This window comes from Hakea prostrata, chromosome 3, assembly GCF_041222555.1.
Source record: "Hakea prostrata isolate BN-2017 chromosome 3, UWA_Hpros_2, whole genome shotgun sequence".
Classification (NCBI taxonomy): domain Eukaryota; kingdom Viridiplantae; phylum Streptophyta; class Magnoliopsida; order Proteales; family Proteaceae; genus Hakea; species Hakea prostrata.
In genome coordinates, this window is record NC_142602.1 from 10,414,882 (window position 1) to 10,427,020 (window position 12,139).

The 12,139-nt window shown below is 35.9% G+C and overlaps 1 protein-coding gene across 3 annotated transcripts in view; it reads left to right on the top strand.

The window, feature by feature from the left end:
* Positions 1 to 7,151: 7,151 nt before the first annotated feature.
* The window catches only part of LOC149020770 (pre-mRNA-splicing factor ATP-dependent RNA helicase DEAH10-like), a 57,372-nt gene continuing 52,384 nt past the window's right edge, over positions 7,152 to 12,139 (top strand). For all 3 annotated transcript variants that reach the window (XM_089148978.1, XM_089148980.1, XM_089148979.1), the window contains exon 1: positions 7,152 to 7,505. The gene's annotated coding sequence lies outside the window, so the exon portion shown is untranslated. The remainder of the gene's footprint in view (positions 7,506 to 12,139) is intronic.

Genomic DNA, 12,139 nt, shown 5'->3' on the forward strand with positions numbered 1-12,139 from the left:
TACTTACTAATTTGATATCGTAGTTTCTATTTTGGTAAAAATCATGGTTTTCATTGGAAACATGCTATGAATGAAAGAGATGAACTAGAGATGATAAGATCTCATTCTAGTACAAGAACACAGTAGATCAGAGGTATGAATAATCATGGAGAAGCATCTATAATGCTAGAACAAATCAAAATAAGAATATGATCATGTTTTAAGAAGAAATCATAAGAAATCATATAAGAATGAATGAGATGATCATGGCTTAAGAGAATGAAAAGAGATTGTAAAGATATGACTACAAGGTTGCAGCATCTTCATCCTAATCTCAGTTCAAAGATGAGAGTGATCATAGAAAGAATGAATCAATAATACTATAGATTGAATACTAACCTTTGATTGAAGAACAAGAGAGAGAATTTGCAAGTTTGCAAGATTAGGTCTTCTTCTTCACTCTTGGAGGCTTGGAGATGGTTTCCCTTCGTTCTCTAACTGTTTAGGAGGCTAGGGATACTAAAATCACGAAGTCATGGGGTATATATAGCAAGATACTCAAAACCGAAGATTTTGTTCGAGTTCAGCAACTCTGGGTCGATCCCAGTCGACCCAAGCAGTCGACCAGGGCTGTCAGCAAAACCAAAGACAGGGATTTGAGGGTCTTCCACTACTCGGAATCAAACGAAACTTTAAACACATAATCTATAACATACCTAGCATGGAAAAATTGCTTTAAATCATATCCCACCAAGCTCTAAGGTCATCAACTAATCTTCTCTTCATCAAGGCGTAGTTTCTTTCCTAGATCCAACACTGTCTTCAAGTATGGGGTATCATCTTCAATTTCCACAGGTTCGGATTCGAACACTATATCATCTACTGAGATGGCCCATAGTTGACTTTCACTTCTACTTCGGGTCTTCGGACCTACAGACAAAAGAGTATCCGGGTTAAGGTTTGGGCCAGGTTTCACACTAAGTCTTCCTCATCAATGTCATTTATCTCATTTTCATCATGAATGGAATCAAGACTATCATATATAGAATTTACCTCATGGTCTTGATCTTCATCCGATTTAGCCATTAAGGCTAAATTGATCTTTTCTTCATCGGATTCCTCATTTTCTTCCTCATCGTCGCTTGTAGTGTAGGTCACTTTAGCTTTATAAGCTTTCTTCTTTCCTTTGTTAGGACATTCAGTTTTGAAGTGCCCCGGTTTCCTACACTCAAAGCAAATGACATCTTGAATGTTAGTGGGTGGGGTTCTCCCTTTTGACAAATTTTTACCTTTAGATTCTTTTGACCCTTGTCCTTTAGGTGGAAATCTTCATTTTCTTCCCTTGAGAAACTTCTTAAACTTTCTTGTGATAAGTGCAATATCACTATCGGAGTCGCTTTCATCTTCTTCACTTTCATCATCCTTCTTGATGGAGCTTTTAAGAGCAATTGACTTCTTCTTTTGGCTCTTTTGAATGAATTTCTTCATATCTCTTATCTTCTTCAAGCTCCGCCTCATGTGCAAGAAGGGGTCCCATTAGCTCATCGAGTGTGATATTCTCTAGATTTCTCACTTTTTGTATTGCAGTTTTCTTGGGTCTTCATGAAGGTGGAAGAGCTCGTAGGATTCTTCTTGTCACATCTTCATTTGCAAAATCCTTACCAAGACTATGCAATTTGTTTACAATGTTAGTGAATCTAATAAATAAAGAGGTTATATTCTCATCATCTAACATTTTAAAGTTTTCATATTGAAGCATGTAAACATCAAAATTCATCTTTTTTTATTTGGTTGGTTCCTTCATAGGTAACCACCAATTTGTCATATATTTCTTTGGCATTCTTACAAGTACCACATCTATTATATACTTTTTCACTTAAGGCACATTGTAGAAACATTTTGGCCTTATGGTTTGCTTGGGATTTGACCTTGTCGGTTCCATCCCTTTCGGTCTTTAGTTTGAGGAATTTTATAACCATCTTTGTCGAATTTGGTAATCTCATTGGGCCCACATGTAATTATGTCCCAAACATCAATATCAATGGTACATACAAAGTTTTCAAATCTAGTTTTCCAATAGGCAAACCATTCTCCATCAAAGTATGGAGGCCTAGAGGTATTAAGTCCTTTGGGTCTTGAAGAGAATTGGTTGGATGATGATGTCATGATCTTATACTCTTCTTGAGATTGATTTCAATCTTAATTTGAGCTCCCGCTCTGATACCAATTGTTGGTGCAACCTAGAGGGGGTGATTAGGTTGTACCTAGAGATTATTTCAAAATTCTCGGTTTGATTACAATTTCAAGATAAATTGAAGATCAATTGAAATTCGATAATGACAAGCAATCACAACACAAGAATTTATAGTGGTTCGACTTTACAAATCTACGTCCACTCCTCTCTTAGCCTCAAAAGAGTGTTCCACTAATTAATCTTTTTCAATACGATGGGTAGAGAATCAAACCCTTATAATCTTTGTTCCGGGGCAAAAGTACCATTTACAATCTTTGTTTATCAAATAGGGCAAGAGCACCTTTTGCAATCTTTGTTCACGGGCAAGAGCACCCAATACCAAGTTCTAATCAACCTAGACTAGAATTCAACAGCCAATACAAGTATAAGAAGTGTTGGATATTACCTAACAAGGAGTGTGACACTTTACCCCTTGTGTGAGTGTGATGCAATGAATGAATTCTTCAATAAATGCAATGCATCAACAAGAAGTCCCAATGACCTTCAATAACTCCAAGCTTGACTCCAAGGAGTTTGCTTAATAACTTTTGAATGATCTTCAAAGTTGGGTGGAGTTGGAAGGCTAGTAATCAATGCAAGATCACTCAAGTATTTGTTTTTTGACTTGTGAGGAAGTAATAGCTCAGTTGGCAAGGTAGAACCCCTCAAATGGGGGTGGTTGGGCTTATAAAGAAGTCCTCCAATTGCTTGGCCCAACCTCCCAACGGATATAAAATTTCAGTGAAATTTTACTCCAGACTCAGACGGACAACCGTCTAAAAAACTAGCTGTTATAAACTTGCCATTTAAGTTAAGCTAGGACCAGACGAGCGACCCAGACGGTCGTCTGTCTAGCTTAAGTAGCCCAGACGGAATTCTGTCTAGTGTTCTGTGACTTATAATCATTGTCAGCAAACTAGACAATCGACCATCAGATGATCGACCATCTGGTGCACATTTGCTTAATCATATTGGGGCTTGGACTTGGCTTGGGTTTTTGGACTTTTTTGTCAACCCTAAGCCTCATACACCTTACTAACATGTCCTAGGTCAGTCTAGTGAAATGAATTACATATTATACATGAATTTACATATGCGTGTATGCGAGAGTGTCCTAAGCCCTAATTCAACCTAAGTCTTGATCTTCGACTTGATCTTCGACTTAATCTTGTGCATCAGACTTGATACTCATCTTAACTTTGGTTCTTAGTCCAAGATAGCTTGACTTGACTTGAGCTTTGAGTATCCGGTAAGTTATTGGTCCAGTCACATTGCATTGAGATCCACTTTAGTGATGAGCTAGATAAGACACATCTTAATGAAAACATTGGTAGATTGTGTTTGTCATCATCAAAACTGATGGAGGTTGATGTGGCAAATGCGGACATGACATTTCCCAACAAACACCATGTCTTCCACTGAGATGGCCCATAGTTGACTTCTTCCTTCACTTCGGGTCTTCGGACCTACAAACAACAAGGTTTTCGAGTCACCGTTAAGGCTGGATTTCACACAGTGGGAGACAGAGATGTATTCCACGAAGCCTCTTGTGGATGCTTGGAGTGCTTACAGCACCCATTGAAGGCACAGGGAGGCAAATTGTTAGGCATTTTGAGAAGTCTTTGGAGAAGAACTAGAGAACCCCTTATCTTGCTGTTTTAGAAAAGAAAACTTTGGCTTTAGAGAAAGCTACTGGAAAGAAACTGATTTAGTTTATTTTATTGCTTCCACTGAACTCGATAATTTTCAAAACTTAACTACTTTGATTTGATTATTTTCTTTGATTTATTCTTGGAGTATTTTGGACTCTTGTAATCCTTTTTAATTAATTATTTGAACTTGCTCTTGTTCTTGATTTTTATTTCTTGCATTTATTACTATTGATGGTAAGACCGTGGATCCGTCACGGATCGTACCCACGGATCCTGTCACGGATCGTACCCACGGGTTGTCGGCCGGGACCGATACCGGCGGGTGGGGTGTGACACTAACCTGATTGGCCCTGTCTCTGGCCATGACCCTAATTGGCCCTGATTGATCATATCTTGCCCCTAGCCCTGGCCCTGATTGGCCTTGTCCTTAGTCTTAATTTGTCCTATCCTTGGACCAAAAATATCAAATGTAAATCCATTAAAAAAAAAAAAACATAAAAGTATCACAAGTAAATGAAAAATAAAATTCATATAAATGTAAGATGGTTCAAGCTCCTACAAAATGATAAAATAGTCAATAAGTTGATAGTGTTGCTTTAAACATAAATAAATTCACACTCCATCATTCTATATTGAGCTCTGAAAGTCTCCCATTGCTTTGGTGATGGAAATTGAAAACCTCTTCCATTAGTTTGGTGATGGAAATTGAAAACCTCTCCGATTGATATCCTTATTCAACAAAAAAAAAAAAAATCCATATTTAAAACCTTGTTAACAAGTAAATCAATGATAATTTAGTATTGATATTTTTTGCATAGTTAAAGAAAATGATATTTTAGTTACAAACACAGCTATCTGTCCTTAATAAGTTTTTTTGAAATATCACATTGGAGGCAAAAGAAAAATGTCAATATTCCTAATGAGAAGTTGGAGTGTAAATTTGTTAGATATTAATTCTCTATATACTAGTTTTTATTATTTATAATATATGATCTCGCCTTAGTCCAAAAAAAAAAAGTCAATGTTTTTTGGGAACTTAAAATGACTTAGTTCAAAAAATAAAAATTACCTTAAAAATAATATAAAAAGTGAACTTATAGTCTAATATGATCAAAATGACTGAAGGTCAAAATCGAGACTTATAGCTATATTAATGTTAATAAGAAGATTAAGGTAAAAATCTAGTACATGATCAGGGTCAATTAACATCAAAACTAGAGCCAAAATTAGGATAAGGATCAAGGCCAAAATCAAATGGATGCTTACTACATTGGTAATGAAGGTATAATTTATTTTTACTAATTTTCTACAAAACATGATCATGTTTTTAAAATTTGACACGTGTCAAGTATTCACCCATGTGGATTAGAATTAATTCCTCTCCATATGAGTGGAGGGTCCAAACTCAAATCAAGACCAGGATTAGGGCAAAAATCATGGGCCTAGATCAGGGCTAAAATCATGTCCAAAATTAGGGTCTGAGTCAGGGTATAAAATCAAGGATGGGGTGGGATGGACTGGGCGGGCCAGAGAGTAATCCAAGGTTCGCCTTTGGCCCTAACCTGCCCTTAGGGCCAAAATCTTTAGCTCAATCCTTATTCGGGCTCAGGGCGGGCTTAGGATGGGTTAGGGTCAACAAGGCCAAACTTGCACCCCTAGTTGTAACGAAATACGATGTCCCCAAGAAAGGAGAAAATCTTACTCTCATGCAGGAAAAAAAGATGGGTAATTTTCATCTGGACCCCGTGAGGTTTGGTCTATATCATTTTTAGTCAAAAAGCTGAGACTTTGGATATGCCTCCTTGGACTATAAAAAAAGTCAATTTAAGGACAAATTATCACTTTTATAATGAATTTGCTCTTATTCCTTTTCTTTTTTTAATTTAAATTTTTTTATTTTTACATTTTAAGGGATTAAAGTTTATTAATTTACAAAATTAGATCCTCATTCATTACCCGATTCTCAAATCCCTGGTTCTACCAATTCTAAATCCTTATTTTCCAAATCCTAGTTGAAGATTAGGAAATGAAAATTAATGGGTTTGGACCTTGAACCTGTCAACGCTTGAACACCTGAAAGTAAAAGAACGAAACACAATTTTCTAAGTCATTTACCCATTAACTTTCATTTCCTAATTTTCAACTAGGATTTGGAAAATAAGGATTTAGAATTGGTAGAATCAGGGATTTGGGAATCGGGTAATGAAGAAGTGTCTGATTTTGTAAATTAATAAACTTTAACCCTTTAAAATATAAAAATAAAAAAATTTAAATTTAAAAAAGGAATAAGGGCAAATTTGTTATAAAATGTGATAATTTGTCCTTAAATTGATTTTTTCTATTGTACAGGGGAGGCAGATGCAAAATTTTAGTTTTTTGGACTAAAAATGACATAGACCAAACCTTAGGGGGTCCAGATGAAAATTACCTAAAAAAGATTTACTTTGATTTATATTTTAGAAAAAGTTTTATAGATTTTTGATGTAGAAAAATTACTTTTATTTTTATTCTAATTAAAATTTTTTGTTCACATCCTTAACAATTCTCACCCCATGCAATTCCCTTATTTTCTATCTAAGATTGCAACACATGGAAATTAATTATCCAAGGGTCCGAAGTAGAATACAATTAAGAACTGAATTTAGTAAATTTCTAAAATTGCCAATGGAGGGTTAGTGGAATGGTTGAGAATGCATATCCGCATATGTAATATCTCCATTCCTAATTATCTCTATATCAAAAAAATAAATCCTTTAAATTTTTTCCAACCTTGTATCTTTTTTTTTTAAGACTTAATTTAGGGATTTGCTTAGGTTTATCTATATTAATCCAAAAATTGTACTGTCTAAAAAAATATTTTAATGCAATGTAGGGTACTGAATGTCCAAAAATATACTTTTTATCCACATTTATCTTTACTTTTCCTTCATTGCCTTGTCTCTTCTCTCCATTTCATATCGGTCTCATATTTCCATAATAAAAAAAAAAAAAAAAAAAAAAAAAATCCAACCAAGATCTAGAGTATCAGCGCCAACTGATAAGTACTAGTTTTGTAGGCTTACGATACAAGCAATTTTGCTAACCCAGCCGTCTTGATCGGACGGCTGGATTGATTATACCATTAAAAAATTCAAAAGAAGTGTGTAAACCCTGTTTTTGCTGACGGTTCGGTCCAATCCTTAAGGCGGTTCGAGTTGGGCGGTTCAATTGATAATCCAATTCTTCTTGTATATAGGATTTCAAAAGCAAGAATAAATTTTCAAAATCAATCAAAAGCGGTAAAAGCGGTGAGATATGAAAAGTTCGATTGAAACATTTCAAAATCAAAATCAGCAAAACCTAAAAGCAAACCTAAAAGAAGCCCTAGTTTGAGAGGTTCCAGCGTTCTTGAAGAAGAAGAAGCAAACCTAAAAGCTTCAGTCGCTAATTTTGATTTTTTTCCAGTCGAAGGAGAAGAAGGATCTTGAAGCAGAAGAAAGAAGCCCTAGTTTGAGATAAGGTTCCAGCGCTCTGGTCTTAAGGTTTGAAGAAGAAGAAACCCTCAAAATCCCTCAAATTCTTAAGCTTCTGTGATAAACCCACAACAACACTTCGTTATTCTTCTCTGCCTCTCTTCTTCAGATAATTTGTTCAGTTAAGAGGTAATATTTCGTCTTAGCCTTTTGGATATTTGTTTGTTATTGATCTACATCTGCATCACTTTATGTAAAATTTGTTGTCTCTGTTCCAACCTCTGAAGTTGTACGACTCAAATAGGTTTATGAGACAACATTGGAAGCTGTTAAACTTCTTTCACAAACTAGTTCAAATTGGAATGTTACCATATATTCTTTGGGTGTTGTTGAGTAGATGGAAACCAGTGTCTGCTGTTGTATGCACCCTTTCAAAACTTCAATGTCAAGAGATACTTTGATTTCCTCTACAAGGTTTGTCATCAGTTTGGGGGTGGGGTGGGGGTGGTGTCCGAGATTTAGATCTTAACATTGTGCTGGTAATTTACACCATGGGGTTCAAAACAATAAACAGCTTCAGTTAGGGAGTTGTTCCGCCAGGACCATTATCAGAGTTGAGGGCTATGGTGTTTTTTCATGCAGTCTTTGTCAGGCTAGTGTGTCCTTGTGGTTGCTAGAAATGCTGTAGGTGGGCATATAAAGTTAAGTTATTGATTCCCTTCCCCAACTCAGAAACAAATGAAAGTAAAAGAATTTGATCTTTGTGTCTCTTAGTCTGCAGTCTTTATGATATATTTAGTAGCTGTAATTTGAATATGATTTTCTTCTCCGTTATGCATGTACTTTGACTTTATTGTTGTTGGTCATTTTCTTTGTTAAGTTACTGATCTGCTAAAGAGCTGTACTCGATGCTTCCAAGGTTGGGGTCATTTTGTTTGGACAAGTGAAAGGGTGATAGTACTATTGTAGTACTTATTTGTAGTTACTTATCATGAAAATCCCATTCAATATAATTAATTGTCCAAACTTATGGCATGAACATACATAAGAACATTTTGATTTTTTTTTTTTTGGTTAAAACATAAGAACATTTTGATACTTTTTAAATTTGTTGCATGTTTTTTTGTTGATGGTTCCTAGTTGAACTTGTTGGGGTTTATAAATTTGAAGCATTCTGATTTTAAGAATAGAGGGTTCTTTCCCTCTCTTTGTGATGTCTTGTGGGTGGGTGGATGCTTGGCACATGTTCTTGGTTATTAAGTTAAAATACATACAAGTAGTTAAGTTGTGGCACATGTTCTTGGTTATTTAAGTTGTGTTTAATTAGATCAAGCCTAGTGAATCAACTCAATAAAATTGAAACAAGGCAAAATGGATCAACAAATGAATGACTTGGATGAAGACTCATGAAGAATGTGTAACCCAAGACTAGCATGTGGACTTGAAGCTTGAAGACATTATGTATCGTTGAAAATCAAGAACAAGATTAAACCAAGATCAAGAGGACCAAGTGCACTTGGGACACCATGTACACATGTAAATCCACACACTCATGCATCAAGTCCAATTTACTCTTAGATAGACCTAGGACATGTTAAGTAGGGTTAAATTGGACTTGGGCCTGGTTAGAGGACCCAAAACCACAAAACTATAGAAGTCATTTGCTTTCATATCAAATTATATATAATACATATGGAAATGAATGAGAACATCAATTGTCAAATTATAACTAAAGTAAATAATGTAAGGTGACAAATTTCCATATGAGATGACAACACTTTAACACAGATTTCCCATTGCATCGAACTCATATGTAATCAAATCGATGAGATAACAGGAACCTTGCATCCAATCACACATGGATCTATTGAACTCAATAACCACAAGTTATATCGTTCTTCCTCTCTCCCAGCACCTTCTAAATCGACGAACTACATTGAAGGTCTAATATAGTATTCTCAAGCATCTAAACTTAAAAAAAGACTCCAAAACAATCAAAAGCTAAAATAAACAACTTCAAAAGTTATAATTGCAAAAACGGATTCATGTCCTTGCATACCAAAACCATATTCCACAATTAATCAATACTGGAAATACCCAAATACATAAAAGATAAGAATGTTTTGTTTCTCTCTTCTCATCCACCCTTTCTTTTTCTTTGGTTAAAGGATAATATACCTGAAGTGCGAACCAAGGAAGCAAGATGAAGAACACGACAACAAAGGGTAAGTAGCAGTAGAGAAACCACAAGAACGACAACAAACGGTAGCTCTGCTTGTGCCTTGAAGGAGTGATTCTCTTCTGGTGGTGGTTGTTAAATTTCTGGCAGGTTTTGACGACCACATACAACCTAAAGGCTATACGAATCGAATCCGAACAGGAACTGCCCTTGAGCTTTAGACCTAGACACTACAAATACCAATAACGAACTGCCGCTTTAACACTCGTTTACGAAATTGAAAAGAGAGAGAGAATGAAGAAGCCTTCAGAAGCCCTCTTTGTGGAAGAGTTGCAAAGGGAACCGCTACTTTAACAGTTGCTTACGACACTGAAGAGATAGAGAGAGAACGAAGAAGCCTTCAGAAGCCCTCTTTGTGGAAGAGTTGTAGACTTTTGCCTTGGTTCGCGCCTTCGTTTCCTTTTCAAAAATTCAATATATGTAAACCGTTGTTGTTGGGCTTTAAATTGTATGGAATTTTTGGCACTCATGCATAATGAGATGCTAATTTTTGGTACAATCATGTTCATTATGAGATGGTAAATGAACCAAAAGATTGCTGTAAGTTTGAGCGATCTCTAATGCCTGAACAATATAGTTTCCTTTTAGAAGTCATGTAACTAAATGAATGAATGCAAGACTATAAGGGTCATGAAAGTAACAGCTTCACTAAGTACAATTAATTTTGAATATTGGGAAGATTTGGGTGTTTTCCATTGGCTGCACAGGTGACAGAGGAAACTTTTGAGAAAGTCCTCAAAACTCGGCACAGGTTGGTACTCATGAAACAAATCAAATAGTAAGCTCAGAAGACCACGTGTTAATGATGTAACTCGCCATTCTTCTAACACTAAAAGAAGACTAGCAAAGAGGGGGAGTCTTATTAGATTATCAGATTATGATAGGACTCTCCTATAGCCGATGCAAGTGTAACCTCATATAAAACTCTCTTGAGATTAGACTTCATTCCTTACACTTATGAAAGATCTTATTCTAAACAACCACATCCAAACAAGTTTAGAGACAAATAAAAGCAATCAACATTGTAAGAATGAACACTTCAGCTGTGTTTTTTTTTATTCATTACGGTAATGGAGTTTTGGAATTAATTAGCCATCTTTCTGGTCCCCCCTCCCCCTTTGTAACATGTAGTGACTAAATGATAATCTTTTAGTGGATAGATGACGCGAACCTGTTTTAAACAATCAACCTGAAGTTTTGCCTACTCTTTGAAAGCCTAAATTCGAAATTCATGGAAACACTTCCCAGGTAATCAACAACAGTAACCAATGCCCTGCAACTATACTCCTTTGTGTTCTCTGCCACCGTATACAAGGATAAACCAATCAACTACTGGTCCGACTGGTTTTAGCCTATAGTTGGTTTCTTTACTGGTCTATTACAATCAAATATCCCTTTGCTATTGGTTTTCAAAACCAGCAAATTGACTATACCAATTGATAGACTGGAATAGGGAGAAAGAATAAGAATACAATTCAAAAATAGATATATGACTACAACATCCTAATAACTAATCAATTTGAGACCGCAAACCAACAAAACGGAGAACAAAAAATCACAACCAAAGTGACAAATTACTCAGATTATTATTTTGAATAATGGATAGATATATGACTGCGATTTCAAGTTTCACCTGAAGATCTCCGGTAGGAAACCCTGAAGTGGCCTTCTTTCCTTGAACGCTGGATAGCCGGGCAGCCTAGTAGGGGGAGTAGGCGCCAGGATTGCAGGAGGAGGAAGAAAGAGCAGAAGCGAGCGGGGGCAAAGAAGAAGAACAACTAAAGAGAAGAGGAGAAGATTACTACCTACTACTGTAGGAGAAGTCACCGGAGCATTAGCTAAAGAGGAAGAGGAGGCTACGATTCTGCAAGTCGTAGCGAGAGAGACTTGAGTTCCGCCTCTGCAATTTGTATTTCCTTTTTGAAGCTGGGTTTGTTAAGTATCGACATGTACCGCTTGATATGCATCGATACTATTGTCGATACACATCTATAAATACTTTAATAAATATATTTTGTTAAAAAAGAACAAGAGAATATCATCCGATACGTATCGTTTTGTATCTTTTATCGGAAGTTGGAGTAACCTAATTTTCTGAAGCACAAAATCCACTTTTTATGCTTTTGTGCCGAATTGGGCAAATTTGGCATAGAATTTGTATTGAAATCTTGTATGGTTGGACACAGATGAGCACTTTTTTTGGTCCATTTTGGCACAAAATCTTGTATGGTATGTACAATTTGGCACATAAAATGGGCATTTTTTTTAATAAAATAATTAAAAAACTACAATACACATCAGTTGATACACAATTGGTCACATAAAAAAAATTCAAGTGGCATTATATAATGTTTCAAGGGATTGGAAGGTTACACGAGCTCAATAGTTGGGCTGGCACAGCAAAGTCATACACACCTCTGAGCGAGATAGAGAGACGAGGTGGGAGACCTTGAGAGAAGAATCCACAACGGGTAAGCCCTAATTTCACTCCAATCCGAATATAAATTATTGGGGGAAAAAGAAGTAGACAAAAACATACCACCTTTGGCAGAGTGTTGAGAGAGTTGAAAGATACAAGAGAGAT